This window comes from Dipodomys spectabilis, unplaced genomic scaffold (assembly GCF_019054845.1).
Source record: "Dipodomys spectabilis isolate Male_0828 unplaced genomic scaffold, ASM1905484v1 ptg000203l, whole genome shotgun sequence".
NCBI classification, from domain to species: Eukaryota; Metazoa; Chordata; class Mammalia; order Rodentia; family Heteromyidae; genus Dipodomys; species Dipodomys spectabilis.
Window position 1 is genome coordinate 3,332,889 of NW_024870880.1, and position 24,994 is coordinate 3,357,882.

The following is a 24,994-nucleotide window of genomic DNA, read 5'->3' on the forward strand; positions in this document are numbered from 1 at the left end:
TAAACTTTTCTGAGAATCTTCTCCCAGTTTAATTTAAGAGCACTTATGAAATTTGAACTTAATGTACTCCTGGATAATAGTTTCTTCTTTTATAGCAAAAATAGTGCACAGAGGGCTTAGAGTTACATAAGTAAAGTAATGAGTACATTTCCTATTGTTATATCCTCTTTTGTTTTTCCTGTGGTATCCATTCCCACCCCATCTACTCAATTCCCCCTCCACTCCCCAAGTTGTAAAGTTCATTTTCTACATAGTGTCTTGTTCATATAATTGTTACAAAAGGTCATCCTGAATCTTTTTTTCAGAATTTTGTTGTTTCCCTTCCCCTCCCCACACTAGAAAAATGTACATGCAAGATGCAGGGCACCAACATCATATCCAGTTCAAACAGGAGTTATATCATGGGGGAAGAACATGGAGGAGAAACGAAAAAGTCACATAGTACATTTTTGATACATTAAAAACAATTGCAATAAAGATGAAAACAAGTTGTGTCCCTATCTTGGGGTTCATTTGACTTAACATTATCTTATATGGCCATATGTACATGAATAATGTTTTTATAAGCCATTTAAATTTTATATTTTTTATTTACTAAGTTGTCTCTGAAAGGCGTGTTACCTCATGTCCAAAGATGTCTTTGTGCTAGTTCAATGAAGCCTGAAAACATTCATTTTACCTCGAGCAGTGCCATAGGTTGTTACTGGAAGTAAGTAGAAGGAAATGTTACTGCAGGTGGAAACTGATCCCAAAGGAGAAATTGAACATAGAGAAATGACAAAGTGCAAGTTACTTTGTGTATTCCTTTTTGCTATACAAGAAAATAATCCATTGTCCAAATTCAGAAACCTTGAAGTTATACCTTGCATTCTCTCAGACCACAAGGGAATAAAATTAGAATTCAACAACAAAAGTCAGCAAAGAAATTCCTGTATCACCTGGAGGTTGAAGAATACACTGCTGAATCATGAGTGGGTCATGGAAGAGATTAGAAATGAAATTCAAATATTCATGATATTCAACAAAAATGAACACACAAATTATCAGCTCCCCTGGGACACAGCAAAGTCAGTACTCAGAGGCAAGTTTATAGCTCTGATTTCCTACAGCAACAAATTGGAGAGATCTGAAACCACCAATTTAATTAGACATCTGAGCCTCCTTGAAAATGAGCAGCAAGATAAACCTCAGTAGAGTAGATGGAAAGAAATAATTGAAATTAAATCAGAACTAAATGAATTAGAATACAAAAAATCCATAGAAAGAATCACAAAACAAAAAGTTGGTTCTTTGAAAAAATTAACAAAATTGACAGAACCTTAGCAAACCTTAACAGAAAAAGAAAAGAACACACCCAAATAAATAAACACAGAGATGAGAATGGAAACATCACCACAGAAACAACCAAGATTCAGAACATTAGAAGGGAATACTTCTCACAACTTTATGCTAATAAGTTTGAGAACTGGGCAGAAATGGAACTTTTCCTAGCAAATACTGAGATGCCGAAACTAAATCAATATGTTAAAGCTTCTTAAGGGGCCCATATCAAGCATTGAATAGAAACAGCAATAAGAGCCCTCCCATCTAAGAAAAGCCCAGGACCAGATGGTTTACAGCGCCTTCAAAGCAGAGCTCACAACAATACTCCTCCAAATATTCAATGAAATAACAGAAAGTTCACAACCCAACTCATTCTTTGAAGCCATCATAAATCTCATCCCAAAACCAGGCAGGGACTCTTCAAAGAAAGAGAACTATAGACCCATTTCTTTGATGAACATTGATGCAAAACTTCTCAACAAAATTTGGGCCAATCAACTTCAAAAATTCATCCAAAAAATCATACACCACAATCAAACAGGATTCATTTCAGAGATGCAAAACTGGTTCAATATATGCAAATCAATTAATATAATTCATCACATCAACAGGAGCAAGGATAAGAATTACAAGGTTATCTCAATAGATACAGAAAAAGCATTTGACAAGATCCAACACCCCTTGATGTGAAGGTTCTGGAAAAAACTAGGAATCCATGGAGCATTACTCAATACAGTAAAGGCCATATAGGACAAACCTACAGCCAGTATTATACTTGATGGTGAAAAACTAAAGCCATTTCCTCTTAAATCAAGAATGAGACAAGGGTGTCCGCTCTCTACACTTCTCTTCAATCTATTTTGGAATGCCTAGCTACAGCAATAAGACAAGATGCAAGCATTCGAGGGATCCAAATAGGGAAAGAAGAAGGAAAACTCTCCCTCTTTGCAGATGACATGATCTTGTATTTAAAGAATCCCACAGAACCCACGTTAAAATTACGCAAGCAGATTCAAAATTTTGGCAAAGTAGCAGGGTATAAAATTTACCCTCAAAAATCGATGGCTTAGCCGGGTGTTGGTGGCTCACGCCTGTAATCCTAGCTACTCAGGAGGCTGAGATCTGAGGATCGCGGTTCAGAGCCAGCCCGGGCAGGAGAGACTGTGAGACTCCTATCTCCAATAAACCACCAGAAAACCGGAAGTGGCGCTGTAGCTCAAATGGTAGAGCGCTCGCCTTGAGTTGAAGAGCTGAGGGATAGCGCCTAGGCCCAGAGTTCAAGCCCCACGGCCGACCAAAAAAAAAAAAAATCAATGGCTTTTCTGTATGCCAACAATGAGAAAGGTTTGGTTGAAATTAGGAGAGCAACTACATTCAGTATAGCCTCACAAAAAATAAAATACCTAGGAATTAACTTAACCAAAGAAGTGAAGGACCTCTATGATGAAGACTTAAAAATCTGAAAAAGGAAATCAAACAGAATTTAGAAAGGGGAAATACCTCCTATGCTCCAAGATTGGAAGGATCAATATCGTAAAAATGGCAATACTTCCCAAGGCTATCTACAAATTCAATGTGATACCTATCAATATTCCAACCTCTTTCTTCAAGGATATAGAAAAGGCAATCCAAAAATTCATGTGGAACAATAAAAGACCCTGAATAGCTGAAACGATCCTTATCAGAAAGAACAGTGCTGGAGGAAGATGAAATCCGAATTTGAATTCAACTACAAAGCCTTAGTAATCAAAACAGCTTGGTACTGGCACGAGAGCAGACCTCAGGACGAATGGAATAGAATTGAAATCCCAGAAATGAACCTACAGACCTATAGTCACCTAGTCTTCAATAAGGGAGCTAAAAATGTAGGATAGAAGAAAGACACCCTCTTCAGTAAATGGTGCTGTCAAAATTGGTTAAATACTTGTAGAAAACTTAAGCTAGATCCTCATATATCACCCTGTACTAGATTCAACTGCAAATGGGTCAAAGACCTCGGAATCAAAGCAGACACCCTGAAAACTTAACGTGATGGAATAGGAGAAACACTAGGTCTCCTTGGCACAGGCTGAAATTTTCTTAATAGACACCCAGAAACACAACAAATCAAAGAAAGGTTAGACAAATGGGATTGCATGAAATTGCAGAGCTTCTGCATGGCAAAGGACATAGCTAGCAAGATCAATTTAAAGCCCACAGATTGGGAGAAGATCTTCATTAGCCATACAATGGACAAGGGTCTCATATCTAAAATATACCTGGAACTCAAAAAATTAAATCCCCCAAAAACAAATCTTCAAAGAAACAAATGCTCAATAAGTAAGTGTGCTAAACACTTAAAGAGAAACTTCTCTAAAGAAGAAAGAAGGATTGCCAAAAGACATATGAAGAAATGCTGAACCTCCCTAGACATAAAAGAAATGCAAATCAAAATAATATTGAGATATCACCTCACCCCAGTTAGAATGGCTATTATCAAGAACTCTAATAACAACAGAGGCTGGAGGGGATGTGGACAGAGGAAACCTTACTGAATTGTTGGTGGGAGTGTAAATTTGTTCAACCACTTTGGAAAGCAGTATTGAAGACTCCACATAGAGCTCCCCTAAGATTCAGCAATCCCAATTTTGGGCATTTACCCAAATGTTCACAAACAAGGCCACACTAGATGTACCAGCACGACTATGTTTGATGCAGCCTTATTTACCATAGCTAAGGTATGGAACGAACCCAGATGCCCCTCAGTAGATGAATGGATCAAGAAAATGTGGTATATATACACAATGGAATCGTATGCCTCCATCAGAAATAATGACATTGCCCCATTTGTTAGGAAATGGAAAGACTTGGAAAAAATTATATTAAATGAAGTAAGCCAAGCCCAAAGAAACCTAGGTCCCATGGTTTTCCTTGTTTGCAATAATAAGTATATGTCTGAGTCAAACAGAAAAGGTCAGATAAGTTGATGTTAGGGAAATGAACACTAAGTTATGTATTCAAATGTTTTTTTTTCTTTCATGTGATTGTTTCTAACACATTTATAAAATGATTTCCTTATTGCTTTGTGTGACCCTTCCCACGGCATAACAATAACCCCTGCTTTCACTGTATTTGATATCGCCATAATTTGTGGAGGGGAAGGGGAAAAAATCATTTAAATAGGGATATAATTGGACCCATTGCAACAATGAGATATACATGTCATTATGTCGAAAACAAACTTTACAACTTTGTTGGTGGGGGGAGGAGGATTGGATGGGGGGGAGAGGTGAAGATGGGAAGGGATGGGAAGGGGAAACCAAGGCGTAGGCTACATTGCTAGATAAAAAATGTACTCATTATCTTGCCCATGTAATTGTAACCCCTCTGTACAGTATTTTCACTATAATATATATATATATATATATATATATATATATATATATACATATATATATATATATGTATATATATTCATTGTTAGAAAAAAAAAGAATCCAAGACTTGAAGGAAACTCTGTCTCTGCCTTTTTTCGAGTGTGTTCTTTATTCATATAAAAATTGTCTGTAAACGTCTTCTTGAAAGTATTACAAAGGGAAACAATGTGCCATTTGAAGGCCAGCATAGAATAAAAGGAAATAACGTTCTTTTAAAAGTGTTCTATTACAAGGAAACAAAGACTTGGAGGTTTTAAATTGTCTTATGCGTGGATATTTCACTACTGAGATGATTCTTTTGTTGCAGAAGTCATTTATTAATTCCTTTAGTCTTGCCCTAAATTCTCCAGCGCAATTTGTATTCCAAAAAAGCAGGATCCACTGAGTATGATCAGCAAATGGAGCCTGTTATGAAACCAATGCTTTAAGGATGGTCCCTAAGAAATATGTGTGTTTCTTTTGCTTGTTGTTTTGTGTAGTTTGTCCTTGTTCTGGAGCTTGAACTCAGAGACTGGACCATGTCCCTGAACAAATGTCTTCCCTGGCCTACTTCCACCAAAGCTAGTACTCTACTGCTTTAGCCAAAACTCCACTTCTGGCGTTTTTGGTGTTTAGTAATAGATGAGAATGTGACAGACTTTCCTGTCTGGGTTGGCTTTGAACTGAGAAAGTAAGAAAGCCATGTGACATCAACTGTATCAAGATTTCTGTTTTGAACCAAGGAATACTAGACGAAGTTTATTATAAAGCTAATATTTGAAAATTTTTAAAAGAATATGTCTAACAAAGAATCCATAACTTAAATAACTCCACAAATGTAGGTGCACTGAATCATTTTGGAAGCATTTTTTCAACTGCTTGGGAATATAACCATTGACTTCATAGATCCTTTTGGGGAAACTTTGTCATATTTGCCTGTTGTCACTGGCTTTGTACACAGGGATGCTGTACATACTTCAAAGGGCCTTACATAAAGGAAGTCTTGAAATTCTCAACAATATTTAAATAAGATGCTCCCTATATTTCTTTTCACATTTGGGGATCACTAAGTACCAAAGTTATGTAGAAGGCCAGGGTTAGAATATGGACATGAAATCTGTCTCCAAATATTATAAAGATTATTGATGTCATTTTGAGTTACAGTTTCTAATGTAATAAAAAAAAATAAGGTAAAACAGTAACAGAAACACAATTTTCTATCTTTCCTAACTCTCCAACAGAAATTAGAGAATCCAGTAAAGTTACAGCAATCCCAAGATGGTATAGGATTTTATAGGATCAGTAGATGGTGAAAAAGAAGATAAAAAATGGTTCCCCTGGAACAATGGGAAACAAAATCTATACCTACAGATTGTGATATAGCTGGAAAATAGTTTCCACTATGCTATGTGTTTGATATTTTAGGTTTGTTTACACAGCAACTTTCCTCTCTCAGGAAATGACTCTATTCCTACTTAAGGTTTTGCAGCTTATAACCCAGCAACAAATAATGCTTCTAAATATAAACAAGCATGATACTAAGAATAACCAAGGCTACTTCCGTTGCCATAGGTGATAAATAACAATTCTCTTGGGGAATAGTCAAACAATTTTGAACTTTTTCATACCTTTCCTCTTCTCCAAAATGAGAAGTCCTAGTCATTATATGTAAAACATTAATAAAGGATTTTTATATTTTTTATTTTTCACACTAAAGCAAATACACTTTTCCTCCTTGCAAGCCTGATTTTGAAAGAGTCAGACACTCACAATTATTTTATAGACAAAAGTTTACTGCTTTGGCTTAGGTGTTTTCCTACCTTTGGGTATTGCTCTCTATTATTTTGGCAACTATATAGAAAAACAAGAAAAATCCATTATGCTTTGGTTGAATTTTTCAATGTCAAGCTGTCTTCAAACACAGTTTTCTATTCCCTTCTTCACTGCTAATTAAAGTTTAATTATTGCACTTTAAATAACAAAAAACATACTTTAATGTATATTCTCATTGAAACCAATGAAAACAGACGTGTCTGCCATTGCTTTTTAAATTGTTTCCAAGTATTTTCCTTGGCTATTTTCATTATTGCCTTTTTTCTAGTCTTCTAATCAGGAATACAGTGTTACACAAAAAGATCTTCCTAAGATATAGGATGTTAGGCAGAAAAAAATAGATATATAATTAAAGATTTTCATCTCTTAAGAGACTGAAAATCTCAGAAGACAATTTGCTATTACTGGCATGGTTCTTAAGCTAAGTGAAATGCATTTACATGTGACAGTTATTCCAAAAAAATTATGGCTTATACTTTTCTGCTCCAATGAGATGAGTAACTTTACTGTCAATGAAATCTCTGACATGGCTGGAGGCCATATTGATTTTAGGGTAGAAAGGTTAATGTTAGAAAGCCAAGGGAGATTCCTAAAACAGCACTGCCTATCACTTATCAGTTAATTATACTTATGGCACATAAGTATATAAATACATAAATATGAATTGATTGAGAAATGTGTGACTTACACGATTGATTCAATGGTTACCAAAACCAGAAAACACTTCTCATTTATATAAACTATTATATCTAGTGAGGATTCAAAAATTTTAGAATTATATTTTAACATTTATGCCAAAATATTGGTTTATTTTTAACACTTTATTTTTAAATTTTGTCGGTTGTGGGGCTTGAAATCTGTGCCTGGATGTTGTCCTTCAGCTCTTGACCTCAAAGCTAGTGCTCTACCACTTGAGCCACTGCCAGTTTTCTGGTGGCTTATTGAAAATAATGTCAAGGAGCCGGCGCCAGTGGCTCACGGCTGTAATCCTAGCTACTCTGGAGGCTGAGATCTGAGGATTGCGGTTCAACGCCAGCTGGGGCAGGAAATTCTGTGAGACACTTGTCTCCAATAAAACCACCAGAAAACTGGAAGTGGTGCTGTGTCTCAAGTGGTAGAATGCTCACCTTGAGCTGTCAAGCGTAGGGACAGTGCCCAAGCCCAGAGTTCAAGCCCAATGATAAACCAAAATTAAAAAAAAACCAAAAAACAAAAAGTCTCACGGACTTTACTGCCTAGGCTGTCTTTGAACCATGATTCTCAGCCATCAAACTCCTTAGTAACTAGGATTACAAGCATGAACCATTGGCACCTAGCTACATAATTATTTTTTACACATTTATGAAGTATGGAGTGGTAATCCCATTCATTTATAGGTTGTGTAATGATCAAGATATATCATATCTATTAGTTTCTGTATGTAACATTTCTTTTTAGTGAGACTGCTCGAAAAGTTATCTTTTGGCTGTGATGAAATAGCTATTCTTAACTATAATCACTTTGCTCCTTATGGTATACAATTAATATATTTACTTTTAGTATTGGATGTCTGTTAATTAAACTCATAGAAAACATGAATTGTATGGTGAGAGAAGTTCATGGTTCCATTACTTGTCTTAGGAAAACAATTATGCCTTTTGTTTTCAATTATATTTCTGTGGGAATGTGAACTATTCATTGATTTAACTGTTAAAGTTGATAACTGTTACATTATATCAAGTTGATTCCAACTTGTATTTGAAGATTGCACATTTAACACAAATATGCTTCCACTTTCTTCTACCACATAACTAAAATAACAGTAAAGCAAAGCTTGGTGTTAGTGGCTCATATGTAGAATCCTAAAAACTCAGGAAGCCAAAAACCTGAAGATTTTGGTTCAATGTCAGTCTAAACAGACAAAAATGTGAAAACTTATCTCCAATTGTCCAGCAAGAAGAAGAACAGGATGTGGCTCAAAGGATAGAGTGTGATCAGCCATGAGCAAAATGTACAAGGAAGACAATTAAACACTGAGTTCAAGCCCTAAAAATGGCATAGACACAGAAGACAACAATAAAAAGTACTATGAACATCAATTATGAAGACAAAATAGTAGAAAAGATCATTAGAAATATTGCATAAAGAGCTGGAAGACAGAAATCATTTGACAGAATGTTGATTCAGGAGAGGGAAAAATCACAGTCTCATTGGTACAATCACATTGTACGCATTTGTGTTGAAACCTGGCTACTGGGTAACAAGTGAATGAGTAGATTGGATTACCTGACATAGCAGACATTGTTTGTGACTGACTATGCACCATCTCACTCTGCAAAAATCTAAAATTGTGCTTGCTAATTTAAATAAAACCTCATATTAGATACTGTTTGGTCCACACAGACTGGGGTCCTTATTTTGACGCTTCAGACTTATGTGAGGCTTTTGTTAATAACCAGTCCTGTTGTACCCACTTTCCTTTGTGCACCTATACCTTACAAAGCTGACACCAAGCCAAGGCTTTGAACTAGACACCACGGCATTAATCTCTCCCTTTCTCCAGCTACAACTCTTTTCACATGCTATCTCTGTCTTAGTATTAGTTGTTTTCTTACTAATCCCTACCAGAAAACTCTTATATTCATCTAAACTCACTATAAGTATCCTAGTTCAAAAAGGGATTAAAGTTTACCATTGGCTGAGGCTCTCATCTGTAGGTTTGCTCCCTAATAAATCTGTGCTACAATATCTCTCTTTTCTTCGTGTCTTTTGAGTCTGACAAATGATTGATTCGGTTTGATGTAATCCCATTTATCCAACCTTACTTTGGAAGTTTTGACCTGTCCCAAGGAGCCCTCGTGTTTCCTCTAACTCTTCCTGTAAAATTATAAGGTATCTGGACTTACATTAGGGTCTTCAATCCATTTGGAATCGATTATGGTGCAGGAGGATATATAAGGATCTAACTTCAGGTTTCTGTGTACACACAATTCCATCAGCGCAAGTTTTTGAAGAATTTGTCTTTCATCCATCCTGTGTTTCTGGCTCCCTTATCAAAGATTATGTGCCTATAGGAGTGGATTCATTTCTGGGTCTTCAATTCTGTTCTATTGATGGAAATCTGTGCTTCTATTGGAAAGAATGGCATTACCACATTCCTGAGGAAATTGACTACTCTGTAAACTGAAAAGCAAAATTCTATGTTTACAAGATAAAATTGAGGAAAATTTTGAACACATAAACTGTAATATATAGAGGAAAATGTGGGAGAGAAAAGATAAGATGAAAAGTAGAGTAGCTATCAATTGAAGAACTCATAAACAATTATCAAAATTATACAAGAGAGCTGGGTTAAGCTCAGTTGTAGGACTAGACTAATATATACAAAGCCATAGGTTCAATCTCCAAGAAGACCTAATAATAAGTTAATAAATAGTAATAATAAAATAATTACTTGAAATAAATGCTTTCATATGAGAGAGGCCTGAATCCTAAAACAGTAAACAAAATACCCTAAATTCTTGTATCCAATGACATGAAACTACAAGAATGAAGAGGACATAGTTTTCCTTTTCTCTCCTTTCTTTTCCTTTCCTGTTTTCATCTTTTCTTCTTTCCTTTGGCACTACTGATGCTTGAAGTTGCTCAGGCTCTGACCACTTTAGATTATTTTTCAGATGAGGTATTGCTTTTTGGCCAAGCCTCCCTTGAGCAATAATCTCTTACCTATGGCTTCCACAAACAAGAGATAACAGGGAAATTACCCTATATCTTGCTTTCTTTTTTGTACTTTCTCACGACTTTTTTGGGTCAGAACTGGCCCAGGATATCAGCCTTCTAAATCTCTGCCTTCTAATTAGCATGGCATAGTTCAATTAAAACTTGGACCCATACTATTTCTCATTGCAAACATTCAATATTGACTTCTGTTTTCTAGATATCATTAAATTCAATTGAGATTAGTATGTATATTTATGATGTTATAAGAAGAACATAGAGAAATCCCTTGAATAGGTTTTTTCAGTTTCTTTAAATATTTATAGTATGAGATTAAAAGTAGGACATTAATATTTCACAAGTATTATGCAGACTTCATTCGTTTTAATGATTTTGTGCACCCATTAAGTTCAATATAATTTTATCAATTCTATATGAATAATTACAGACACGTTTCTTTACCAAAAATAAGTCTGTCTCATGCTTCCCTTTTATAATTAAACCCACTATTTCTCTTGGTCCCATCCCAAACCTGTTTCATCCTGGAAACCAAAACATTTTTTTTCTCCGACTTCTAGATTATGCAATAAATAAGCTTTTAGGATTGCCCTCAAATCTATGGTAGATTATTCCCTGTTTTTGTATGCCTTAATATTGTATTGTATTCACTCGATTAGCCTTTTGGTTCTGTTATTAGAGAAAGTAGCACAATTCGTTTCCCATTCACCTGAAGAAACCTTGAATTGATTTCCATTTCTTTAACTAGAGGAAATATTGCTGCTATAATCCTCTGTGTTTTGGCCTTTGGGTGAATGTTAAAGTTTATTTTTATGAGACAAAGCCTGACGAGATCAATTCCTGTGCTATACTCTAGGTGGTTGCATATTTCATATTCTAGGAACCTGCCAAAATATTTTCAGAAGTAGCTTTCCCATTTGAGATTCCTGCCAGCATCCAGTTTCTCTGTTTCTTGATAGCATTTAGTATGGGCAATATTGTATTATGTGCAGTAATTCTCATACATGTTTTATGATGGCATTTTTGTTTTAATGTGCATTTATTTGATGACTAATGATACCTTTCTTGGGCTTATTTTTCACAAGATGTATTTTGCTAGTTTCTAATTGATGTTCTTTTTAACTTTAGTTTTTGAGAGTTCTATGTAGAGTATAATTTGAGGCATTGTTCAGGTATAGAATTTGCAAATATTTTATTCTTATGGGTACATTTCATCAACATTATCTTCATCATCATTATCATAATCATTATCATCATCTGTTGGGTCTTCATCCATCCCACAAAAGATGGCAGGGGTCTGAGGAAATGTATGTGCGGCAGCTCACCTGTTGCCCAGCCTCCCTCAGCCCGGGAAACAATCAGACCCAGCAGGGAATCAAGTCAAGCAGGAAGAAACTCATTTATTAACACAGAGCAGCCTTTTTAAAGCAAAAAAGAGCAGGTGGCATGGCAAGGGAGGAAGAGGAACCAATCACTGTCAAAGTCACACCCTATCATGAACCTAAGCTTCCACAGGCTGGTTATGCTCTGAACGAAAGCAAATTGTGCTCTGCCCACTCAACTCCCTCTCAGCACCATCTTTGCCGCCCATTTGCCCTACAATAATCATCATCATCATCATCATCATCATCATAGCATCATCATCATTAGTAGTAGTAGTATTATTAGTTTTGTACGTGTATGTATGGTCCTGCGACATGAACACAGGGTCCCTGTGATTAGTTGGAATTTGTTAACAATGTACCATTTCAGTCATGCCTCACTTGTGGCTTTTTTGCTGATTAAACAGAGATAAGATTTTCAGGGACTTTATTTTGTGGGTTGCCATCAAACAGCAATACTCACATCACAGCCTACCAAGTAGTAGTTAGGTTCAAATACATGAGTCCCCTGCTCCCAACTTCTATTCACTACTTGCATATGAGCTTTCACAGACTAAATTATTTTATACATTTTTGAGTTTAACTATATCGAGCTTTCCTTTCCTACAATTTTAATGCCAAATTTATGTATGTTTCATCTCCAAAATTGTCAATGCATCTTCCTTTGTTATACATTTACATCACTCTTTTTGTGTTATATGCCACCTTCAAATCCTGCTTGAAGTTAATATTTGAATAAATTGTTATTTTAAGTCAATGTTCACTTTTTAATTCTCCCCAATATTGTCTAACATATCACCACTTATTAAAGAGAATGTCACTCCACAATTGTTTGGTTTTACACTCTTATTAAATATTCCTTGATAATAATTAAGTGGCTCTATTCTGGTGTCCAACAGACACATTGAGCTGTATAATCTTTTCTCTACAAATATAACAATTTTACACTAACATAGCTTTAATATTAAACAGAGAAATATATTCCAGTTTATTTTCCTTTGTCAATGAGTCAAAGAGTGATGGTCAGGTCTTTTTAGAAATTTTCATAAACTTATAAATAAAACTGTGAAGCTGGTCACTGTTAGCTCATGCTTATTATACTAGCAGGATAGGAGGCTGAGATCTGAGGATTGCGGTTCAAGGCAGCTGGAACATGAATGTCTGTGAGACTCTTATCCCCAATTAACCACCAGAAAACCAGAAGTGGCACAGTTGCTCAAAGGGTAGAGCACTCACTTTGAGCTGAAGAGCTGAGGAACAGTGCCCAGGCCCAGATTTCAAGCCCCATGTATAACCCCAAAAAGGGGGGTTGAGGACAATTAATATCTTTGCTCAATTGTATCCTCCAATCCATAAAAAGTATAAGTCTCCATTTACTTAGATTTTTGCTTTTATATTCAGAATTGCATAATTTTCAATGAGGGCGAGTCAACAACACTTTAATACATTTTGACATATGTGGAGATGGAACAAAAAAATTCACAGAAAACAGATGAAAAATAAGGGGCAATGGGAATGGAGAAAGACAGAAATGGGTTAATCAAGCCCTTCATCAATATGTGAGTGTGTAAAATATTTCAATAAGATTTCTTTGTACAATTAATATACACCAATTAATAAATATCTTCCAAAGGCATTGGTATTCAAGTATGTCATAAAGGATAAATACAGATTTTGTGGTGAAATGAAAGATAGAAAATACATACTTATATTAATACTTATAGTAATAATAAACTAAGAAATTTGGTCAACATTCTGAGGGCTCATGGCTCATTGGAATAGAAGGCCCTTGGTATCTAACATAAGACTAAAATGTTAGACTTCAGCCTATCTCTAAGTCTGCTTAACGCTCTTGCCTTTTGAGTAAGTATTCTCTTTATTGTTGTTGTTGTTGCTGGTGGTAGTCATGGGCCTTGAACTCTGGGCCTGGGCGCTGTCCCTCATCTATTCAGCTCAAGGCTAGATCTCTACCACTTGAGCCATAGCTCCACTTCTGGTTTTCTGGAGGTTTATTGGAGATAAGAGTCTCATGGACTTTTTCTGCCCAGGCTGGCTTTGAACCACGATCCTCATTTCAGCTTCCTGAGTACCTACCATTATAAAATGAGCCACCAGCACTGGGCTGGAATCAGTATTCTTAGTACAAAGAAAAAATACAAGTGATTTGGAACCAAGCTGTAGAAAGCTGCTTTTTCGGCTTCCGAAGAGAGCTGGCTGGTATCTTATGAGTAGATAGATTTAGGAAAAATTGAACATAAAGGTCCACATGGAAGGCTACAAAACATTTTAGTGAAGTTCCAAAAATAATAAGGACATGAATTGCAATAACTAATAATAAGGGACATGTTTGGAAGTTCGGTCTCTATAGTTACTTTTGTAAATGTACAATGTCATTTTATTCATTTTTGTTGTTGTTGTTTCCTTAGTATGTTCTTTCCCCTATGGAATATCTCCTGTTGTCACTGTACTCGATTTTGATACCCTGCATCTTGTATATACATGTCTAATCTGGGGAGGGTAAAGGGAATTACAAAACGCTGAAACAAGGACACAGGATGACCCATTGCAACACAGATACCAATAAGACTATATTGGAAATCAACCTTATCATTTCATGCTGCGAAGAATGGGGAGAAAGGAATGTGGGAGCTGGGGGAGGGAAGGGATAGTCGGACAACAACAAGGAAGGAAAGGGGTAATAATGATCAACAAGTAATGTACTCATTGCCTTACTCATGTAACTGTAAACCCTCCATACAACATTTTAACAATAAAAATACAATAAAGTAAAAACAATAAAGGACACATTTGGCAAATAAAGTAAAATGCTAACTTACAGACAAATGAAAATAATAATAAACACATATGTCTATATACATGTATGTACACATCTGTATATTCATATAAATATATACATATATAGGTATTTGTGTATGTACACATATAAGTATGAATATATGCATATGCACATAGTATGTATACATATACATTTATTAAAGAGACTTGAATAAGAAATATATTAATGCCTATGAAAAACTTTAACCATCCTGCCTATGAAAAGTTTTAACTATCCTGAATATGTTCTCAAAAAATGAAAAGTATTTTTACATATCTTTATAATAATATACCAAAATCCAAAAATATTTTTCCACAGTGCAGGTTCAGATTTAACAACTAAATAAATATCTAAATATTAATTTATTAAAATGAGCCTCTAGAATTCAAATAATAAATTTGTTTTATTCTTAGATGTATTATATCTATGCTGAATTTTTGTGTCTCAAGCTTGTAATCCTTGCTACTCAGGAAGCTGTGGTCCAAAGCCAGCTTTGGCAAGAAAGTTTGTGAGACACATCTCAATTAATCACACACACACACACACACACACACACACACACACACACACACACACACAGAAAGCCAGAAGTGGAGTTGTGGATCAAAGGTAAGGACACTATCCTTGAGTGAAAAAAACGAAGGTATAGGCCTTGTGTTCAAATCACAAGAATAACACACACCCACATGCACACACATGCACATTATGTCTAAATTCTTATTTTAGTTTGAAGAAATAAGCAATATCATGAATAGTAATATTTGTTTCATATCCTGCAACTTTTATGAAGTGGTTTTTAGTACAATTTGCTTTAAGATATAACATAGGTCATTAAAATTAATATTAATCTAGTTAATATTTATAATTACTCATAACACATTGGTATTTTATGTATACATTTAAGACATATTATGAGTAAAAGGAAGAAAGGAAGAATAGAAGAAAAGAAAGAAAGAAAGAAAGAGGGAGAAAGAAAGAAAGGAAAGAAGGAAAGAAAAAAGAAGAGAGCAAAAGAGAGAGGTAGGGATGGAGGGAAGAAGGGAGGAAGGAAAGACAGAAGGAAGGAAGGAAGAAAGGAAGAAAGGAAGGAAGGAAGGAAGAAAGGAAGGAAGGAAGGAAGGAAGGAAGGAAGGAAGGAAACAAGGAAGGAAGAAAGGGACAAAAAGTATAATTTATAAAATCTGTTATTTAGCTCAACATAAACTTCATGTAAGTTAACCCTTTTGTAAACGCAAGGTTACAATTGTCACCTCTCTGCATGTTCTCCATGCATGAATGAAACCAACAAAGGAAGGATCAGAAATAACCAGATGAATCTGTTTGCATCTCTAGTAAATATGTACACAAATCTTTTTCTCATTTTCTATACATCATCAAATAACTATTTGCATTTTTATGAATATTCTAAAAATTGATGTAACCAAAGTATGTCTATATATAATATAATGTGAACACTAGTATTTATAATGCCATTAATATTACAGTCTTCATATTATATTAATTATAACAATTATATATTTTATCAGAGAAATTAGCATACTCTGATTTGGTGTCTATGGGAGACTTAATAGCAGAAAGCAATTAAAATCTAAGGAGATTTGTATTTCTGAAAGCAGTTAACTCATTGGAGATTGTTCAAATACATCAGAAGGGCCTTAGAAAGGCTGAACATGTTTACATGATTGCCTATGATGTGATTCAAGAGCCACAAAACAATCATACTTCACTTTGTCATCACTACAATTATCCCCATTGTAAGAATCATTCACATAAATTACACGATATGGGTTCGTCCTAAAGTTATTATTTTCTATGAAATAATATAGAAATGATAAACTACACTGAGTTAAAGAATAAGTTGCATAATGTATTGGACACTGCAACTCTTTCCAATTACACGCATTGAAATTCTATTCCCCTGTCTGGTGACATTAGAATCAGACTTTCAGAGATGACCCTGCAATAATGATCCTGATGAAAGAAGCCCAATATAACTAGTCAGCAAACAGGTTATAATGAACCAGAAAGTAGACCCCCATAAGACAAAGATTTGCTTTGAATAACCATTTTTATAATTAATGTTCAAGCTTCTAGAGTATGGGTAAAATAGTCCTGATGTTTTTAATCCACTTACTTTGAAGTATTTTCTTTTTTTTTTTTTTTGGGTCCGGTCGTGGGGCCTGAATTCTGGGCCTGGGCGCTGTCCCTCAGCTCTTCAGCTCAAGGCTAGTGCTCTACCACTTGAGCCACAGCACCACTTCCGGCTTTTTTCTGTTTGCTTATGTGGTGCTGAGGAATCGAACCCAGGGCCTCATGCATGCAAGGCAAGCACTCTACCACTGAGCCACCTTCCCAGCCCCTGAAGTATTTTCTTATAACATCCCAATAGAGAACAAAAAGCAAAGTAGTATTTATTTAAATTTCAAATTTTTGAAAAAACTATTCATAATGTTTTATTATTTGAACTTTATTCTCCAAACCTCCAGGTTACAAATATTATTAAATGGGAATTGAATTGAGGTTCAACACTCTATTCAACTATCATAATTAACATTTGGAATATTTTTATTATCTTTAAGTATTTGTACAAAGGAGTTGCCATTCACTGAAACAGTTTATGAATACAATGTCAACCCTTTCAACATTCTCATCCACCCCTCCCAATAAACCCAGTCCTTACTTATCTCAATATTATGTTATGTATGGAATTGCTTGCTATTTAACAAAACATTTTATGTATACAGTACACTTGGAATTGTGTTACCACTTCAACATCTTCACCCCCATTTCAGACTACCCATTGTTTTGTATATTTCAATTCTGGGAAGTATGCAATGGATTCTTGCCTGTATTCTATCCTTTTCAATTTCCTACCCCTCTCACCTTGCCCCGCACTGTCCTCTCTTGTAGTACACATTTACTGGTATTTATTTTGTTGGGTTTTGACTTAATCTTTTAAGAGAACTATACTATTTTCTCTTTCCATGGACTCTGAAACTTCAGATAATACATTTACCTCCTTGCATATCAGCCAGTGTGTTTACTTTTACATTTATTCACACCTTCTGACTACCAAACATAAGGAAAGTCATACAATCTAATTTTCTCTGGGTCCAGTTAATTTCACTTAATATGATTATTTCTAAGTCTGTCATTTTCCTTAAGAATGGTGCAATAGGGGCTGGGAAGGTGGCTCAGTTACAGAGCGCTTCCCTTGCATGCATGAGGCCCTGGGTTCGATTCCTCAGCACCACATCATCAAACAGAAAAAAGCCGGAACTGGTGCTGTGGCTCAAGTTGTAGAGCACTAGCCTTGAGCTGAAGAGCTGAGGGACAGTACCAGGGCCCCAGACCTCAGGCCCCACGACTGGACTGCCCCCCCAAAAAATAATGGTGCAATATTATTTTTTCTGATTGATGAATAAAATTTGATTATGTATGTATATATACACACATACTTGTAAATAGGGATCAATTCTTGATCCCTTTTTGCAGTGAGAGGCATCTGGGCTGATTCCATATGTTGGCTACAGAAAATAATGCAACAACGAACACGATTATGCTGGCACCTTCAGTGTGGTCTTCTGCTCTATTGGATAAATGCTAATAAGTGGAATTGCTGGATCATGGGGAGCTCTCTATTCAGTTTTGTGAGCAACCTCCATAGTGTTTTCCAAAGTCGTTGAACAAGATTACATTTCCACCAACAATGTAATAGAGTTTCCTTTGGACAACTTCCATATCAGTATCTGTAATTGTTTGTTTTTTCATAATGACATTGTAACAGGGGTAAGAAGTATCTCAGTGTGGTTTGGATTTGCATTTCTTTCATGGAGAAAGATATGTCTATTTGTCATTGTTACTTTTCTTCTAAGAAGTTCTCTTTAAGTCATTATCCCATATATTAATTGGGCTCTTGTTTATTTGAGGGTTTATTTGATCTGTAAATATGGGTTAGTTATGTAAACCCTTGTCTAATTCTTAGTTAGTAAAAATCTTCTTCCATTCTGTTCTCTTTCTATATACCCTGCTAACTTTTTCCTTTGCCATGAAGAAACTCTTCAGTATGATGCAACTCTACTCACCCAAAAAAATATTACACCATTCATAAGGAAATGGAAAGACTTGGAACACACCTATATTAAGTGAAGAAAGTCAGACTCAAAGAAATATAGGTTGTCCAATTTCCCTCATTTGTTGTATTAGAATGTGCCTCTAATTCTACAACTTAAAACACCTGGATGGTAAAAGAGAAAACATTACATTTGGACATGATAAATTACATGGGATTCTAAACATTTATACAGTGAGATCAAAGGAGGATGCCCTTTGGAGAGGATCAAAAAGGCTCAATAGCTATATAAATATTATCATATAAAATAATGTTCATCAAATTGATCTCCAAGAAATGATAATGATATTTTTTTTATTATTTTGCTTTTTCCATCTGAATTCGGATGATGTTTTTCTTGTTTTAATTTCTGCACCTTTGGTCTTATATGTAAGTTTGGAAAGGGCAAGGGGAAACACAGAAATGGTGGGACAAAGGGTGAACAAATGTAATAATGCCACTCAATAGACACTACCTTGTAAATGAACTATACAACTTATGGGGGAGGGAGGTTGAAAGGGAAAAACTGGGAGAACATGAGGGCAGAGGTGACACTGTTGAAAAAGAAATGTGCTCATTATCTGACTTATGTAATTGGATCCCTTCTGTACATCATCTTTACAAATTAAAAATGGACCTCATAAACAGGCCAGAGTAGTTATATTAATATTAGATAAGATTGGCTTTAATGTATTCCTTCCCTTACACATGTAACTAATCTCTCTTTAAATCATCCTAACAACAAAATAATTTTTTTAAAATAATGAAATATAAAACCTGACAGGAAATAGAAAAACACTTAAAAAATTTGGGTTCAAAATGCAAGTAAAATTTAGACCTACACTCTGAGCAAGAGTTAGGCTAAATGTGAAAAAGAGGCTTGCTAACATGATGATTCGGTTATATGTAGGCTTAGGCAAAGTGATCTAGTTAGAGCTGGGGTTGGGATGGGGAAAAGATGCAAGATATTGTTTAAAATTGCCACATATTTTAAGAAGAATGAATCAAAGTTAGAATGAATGAAAACGAATGTCTGTGTTACTTTAAAGATTCAGATATAATTTGGTTTAAAGAATGAGATACTCTTTTGTTCTGGTAAGGGTTAGGGAAGGATAAGCTTTAGGGTAAATTTTAGTTTTCCACTAAGAAATAGAAGCAAAAAAATATGCGGTTGAATAAAATCTAAATAATTTTCCTTACATTAACCAGTTGGTGTTAAATCAGTCTGTGCTTAGGATTAGGTTTCTGGTTAACCGGGGTTGAGGATAGAGTAAAGAAATGGGTTAAACTTGTGGTTCATGCCTATTTTCCTAGCTACTCAGGAAGCTGATTTCTGAGGATCACAGTTCAAAGCTAGCCCAGGCAGGAAAGTCTGTGAGACTTTTATCTCCAGTTAACCACCAGAAAACCCAAAAGTGGTGCTCTGGCTCAAGCGGTTCAATTCACACCTTGAGCTAAAGAACTCAGGGATCGTCCCCAGGCCCAGAGATCAAGCCCCACGCCAGACAAAAGAAAAAAAAAATGAAATGTGTTAAATGTTAAGTAAAGCTGAATGTTATTTATGTTCTAGGAATTCAGGAAAAGAAGGGATAATGGAAGTACAATGTATTTCATAATATCAGGATTTGAGATCAATGGGTATAATGATTCCTGTTATGGAACAAGATACATTCAGAGATAAGAGTGAGAAAATCTATAGGGTTTAGGAATACCTGCAATTTATTTCAAGAATTGCAAGTGGAATTTCAGTTAGGATTGCACAAAATGAGCATTTTTCATAAATTTTTGAATTGGGATACTATTAGTGTCAAGGTTATGGTTAGGATTCCAGCCATGGTTAGGGTTAGAGTGAAGGAGAAAAAATGAGGCTCAAATTCAAAATAAATTTTAATATAATGCTGGTACGAATTACAATGAATGTGAACTAGAGTATTACTATTAATATTAGATTCTACTTAAAATTAGGCTTATGATTATTCTCAATGTTCCAGTTAAGATTATATTTAGGTCAGAAAATGACTCAGATATTGGAAAAAATTGAAACCTATGTTTGGAAGGTTTATTTGAATCAAGTTAGGATGAGTGAAAACTAATGAACTTGTGTTAGTGTCATATAATTTGGTTTAAGACCAGAGTCAGTATTTTGTTCTGATTATGATTACTGTTATGAATAAGAAAGTTTTTATTATAAAATTGAGTTTTCACTAATAAGTAGAATAAAAAAATATGACACTGAACAGTAACTAGAGCATTATCATTATATTTATTTCTCAGTGATCCTTCTTGAAATGATTAATGAGAGTTTTCCAGCCAGGTTTAGGTTGACAGCGTTAAGTAATGGACTAGGTGGTAAGTAAATCTAAAACTGTTTTATGGTACAGGGGTTCAGAAAAAGGTAGGATCAATGGAAACTAGAGTATTTTTCCTGATAAGATAATTTGAGGACAAGTAATAAAATGGTTTATGTTAGGGAACAAGATCTTCAGAGGTAGAGTCAGGAAATTTGGGGGAATTATGGCAAACTGTACTCATTTCCAGAGTCCAAACTGGAGTATTCATTAGAATTATTAAAAACTAGATTCTTTTTCTTAAACATTAGAATTGGACTGTAATTAGGGTGAAAGTTAGGTCTCAGTTCCAGCTGGGATTCGTGTTAGCATTAAGGAAAACTTCATTTTCAACATAATGTCTTGTGAGTATCATTGTTGAAATGGTTCATCCTATGTTGAACCTAAATTTTCTATTTCTCTAATCCTAATTCTAATTCTTTCTGGGATCCTAACCCTAACCATAAAACCATAATAATAATGATAGCTCAATTCAAAAGTTAAAAAAGTATTCAATTTTTATTCATCCTATTAATCCACTGTACATCTTGAGTTAAGCTGCAATTTAGCTTAACTTTTCCAAATTAGTTTACATGTGCATATATAAAGATGTAATTTTATGTGAAAAACAGAAGATCTTTGGAGGTAGGAGTAATGAAAAGGAAATAGAGGAGTATAATCAAATACTTTAATTATATTATGAAATTGCCACTTCTGACAATTAATATCCATTAACAAAATAACTAAAAATTAATAAAAAGTACACTGCCTTCTAGTGTTCTTTAAGAGAGCCATGACATATCTTGTGAAATACTTACGTTAGATAAACTTTGTTCATGCATAATTTATATTGTTATTGGCCAATTATTTAACTTAATGAATAAAAATAAATCAAATAAGATTCCATGACAAAAAATATAAAACAGTTACTTAGTAATTGTTTGAGAAGTAGTTATAGTCATGCATTTTAGGAAACTGAATTTCTATTTCCCTACGAAGGAATGAATTAGGTTTACTAATCTAGTATTTGTAGTAAGTTTAGAGAAAATAATTGGCATGAAAAAATCTAACAGTACATCTCTTGAATGAGTGATATTTTAAACATTGTCTTTTATTCAAATGAATACTTAGGTTTACATTTCAGAATAAATGCGATTTTAACTCCTTTCAGAACAAGTACTTGCCCTGCAATTAAATGTACTAGCATATTCAGATATTTAAAAGCTAAATTTTCTGTTATATATGTAGCTTTATGTATTCAGAATGACATGATTTTTTTATTCATAAATGTCTAACCTCAGATTTTTGCTTCACCAATATAAATGGTCTCATGAGGTTGTAGTGAAGGCTCCAGTAACCAGAGTGGTCAAAATCATTTCCTGAATTCTAAATTTTAAATCTAATAATTTTTAGGCTTTGATAATATCATTTATTGTCTCTTCAGAGCAATTAACCTAAAATAAATACTATTTTTAAGCATTTCACTCACATTGTAAATAGTATTAACATAGGTAAAAAAAAGAGACTAATTATTTAAGATTCAACATATTCGGTGATCTTAGTGTGAAGAATGTAGAGAGTAGAGATTTTTATATTCAATAAATATTTTTGGTTAAATTAAATCATATATCTGGATTTCTAATATGGAGGTTAATCACATGGAAACAGGAAAACAATAAAGGAGTAATTACTGTGGGATCATTTTTCTTCTTAAAATTATGAAGCAAAAATATCTCTAAGAATATATTTTTTAATAAAATGTTTCAACTCTTAGTAAAGTGCATTATACTTTAATATAAAGTTTTTCTCAAAATAGAAATTCTGCAACTAATCTAATGTATGTTTTCATGCACAAAATTCTGTGACTTCTAGTCTTGTTATGTGATTTTATTTATATTTTTTAGTTGTGACATGATCCCTATTTACATTTATTACAAACATCTGTAATTATAAAAATCATCTCTGTACACACTAATTTATGTAAGATAATATTCAAACAAAATTATCTTTTTTCCTGTCTCCAACCGGGAAGGATGATGTGCTGAGGTATATTAAATGAAAGTACTCTAACGAAGAGTCTTTATGGAATGAAAACTTACAACATGTGGATGTTCTACTTGGCTGAACAGGAATTCTTGTTTCTACAGTGCTTTCTTACCTTTTAATCCCACAAGGAAAGCCACAAAATTTGAAGTTCATATGAAGGAATTGCATTCCTAAATGATGTGGCAACCCTGCTCAAAAGTTTTATGTTCCATATTTTTAAGCATATTAGTAATTCAGCTGTGAGTACATTGCATGAGACTCCTGAATTCACAGCTATTGCTGTGTAATAATCAGAAGAGAGGAAAAAGATTATATTAATCTCCAATTCCTCCCTTTGACCTTCAATATACCAATTAATTGTCAAAACAATCATGTAAGATGTTAGTTCATTTTTCCCTTTCTAATTAGAGATTAAGCAAGTGCTTTTAGCAGTTAAAAGTGGATTGTGTTACAGCTACAAAATCTTCTTCTATAGGCTCATAAATTGAAAACTTGTCTTCCTATATTGAAAAGCACAATTAACATTTACATTTTTCCAGTCATTTTGCTTACCTATGAGTTCTGATCATAAATCCTCTTATGTATTTTTATAGTATCTTTGAATAAATCACACGATTTGCATGTACTTATCATCTTAAGGAAAGGCAGTCTACCTTTATATTTTTCATTCTGTGACAAACCCTTATTTTTTTTTTCCCTATATGCTGAAAAAAATGTATCCGTGGAAACAAGATATTGACAGCAAATCTGAGTGTAATTTTCATTTTTCAAATTTCAAATATAATATATACTTTGTTTTGACTAGTCATTTTTTAACAATAAGTGATATTCTTGAACACTAACATTTTGGTGCTTTTAAGTAAATTGCGACTTGATGTGGTATGGTAGTTCTAGTGTCTAGTTGATTTAATCATTAGATTATTCATGTATAAACATGTGCATTGCACTTTTTTACTTTTTTAATCTTTTTTTGGAGGGTTCCGGTCATGGGGCCTGAAATCTGGGCCTGGGCGCTGTCCCTCAGCTCCTCAGTTCAAGGCTAGCGCTCTACCACCTGAGCCACAGCGCCACTTCTGGCTTTTTTTTCTGCTTATGTGGTCCTGAGGAATCGATCCCAGGGCCTCATGCATGCAAGGCAAGCGCTCTACCACTGAGCCACCTTCCCAGCCTCGACTTTTGTATTTTTATATATAAAATAGTCCCCAAGGTTTTACTTTAAAGTATAATGGGGGAGGGTTGTCTTCATGTTAAAAACTTTATATATGTTTCAATTAAAGTATTAGAATGGATTTATTGATTAAAACATAGAAAAGTGTAAATAGTCAGGTTTCTTGCTTGAGACTGCATAACTTTCATATGAATGCAGCTCAATATGAGACTGAGAGATAAATTCATATTCATATCACTGAGATTTACATCACAATATAGGAAATATAGGTATTTTAAAGAATTGGTCATTCAAAGCCCTTGATATATAATGGAGGAAGAATTGAATTGAAAATAGCAGAGGATAACAAATCAATATGCAGGGATTATGATTTTATAATACTAATATGAAAGAACTGAAGCTTTAGTCTTCTGAAGAAGAAAGTTTAGCTTGTAAATTCAATATAAGGTATCAGTTGTGATGAGTCTAATATCTTTCCTCCAAGATATCCAAGAGTACTATAGTCATCCTCTGAAAAGTAAATAAGTAACTATTTTAGTAAGCTTTGCTTAATATTAATTTACTTGAAGCAAAAAGGTTAAAATGTCTTCTCTTTCTTTCAGTGTAATAATATACATTTCATATTATTACTGTCTCTTCATACAAGCCTGAAATCACTATTTCAAAGTAACATAAACAGAAAAACAAAAATAACCGGAAGTGAACAGACAAATATTACCTCCTCTGGAACACAAGAACAAAGGCAATACTCGGGAAAATTTATAGCTTTGAGTATATACATTAACAAATTAGAACAATCTTAAATCAGCACTAATAATGCACCACTAGGTCCTTGAAAAACAGGAACAAGCCAATTCAA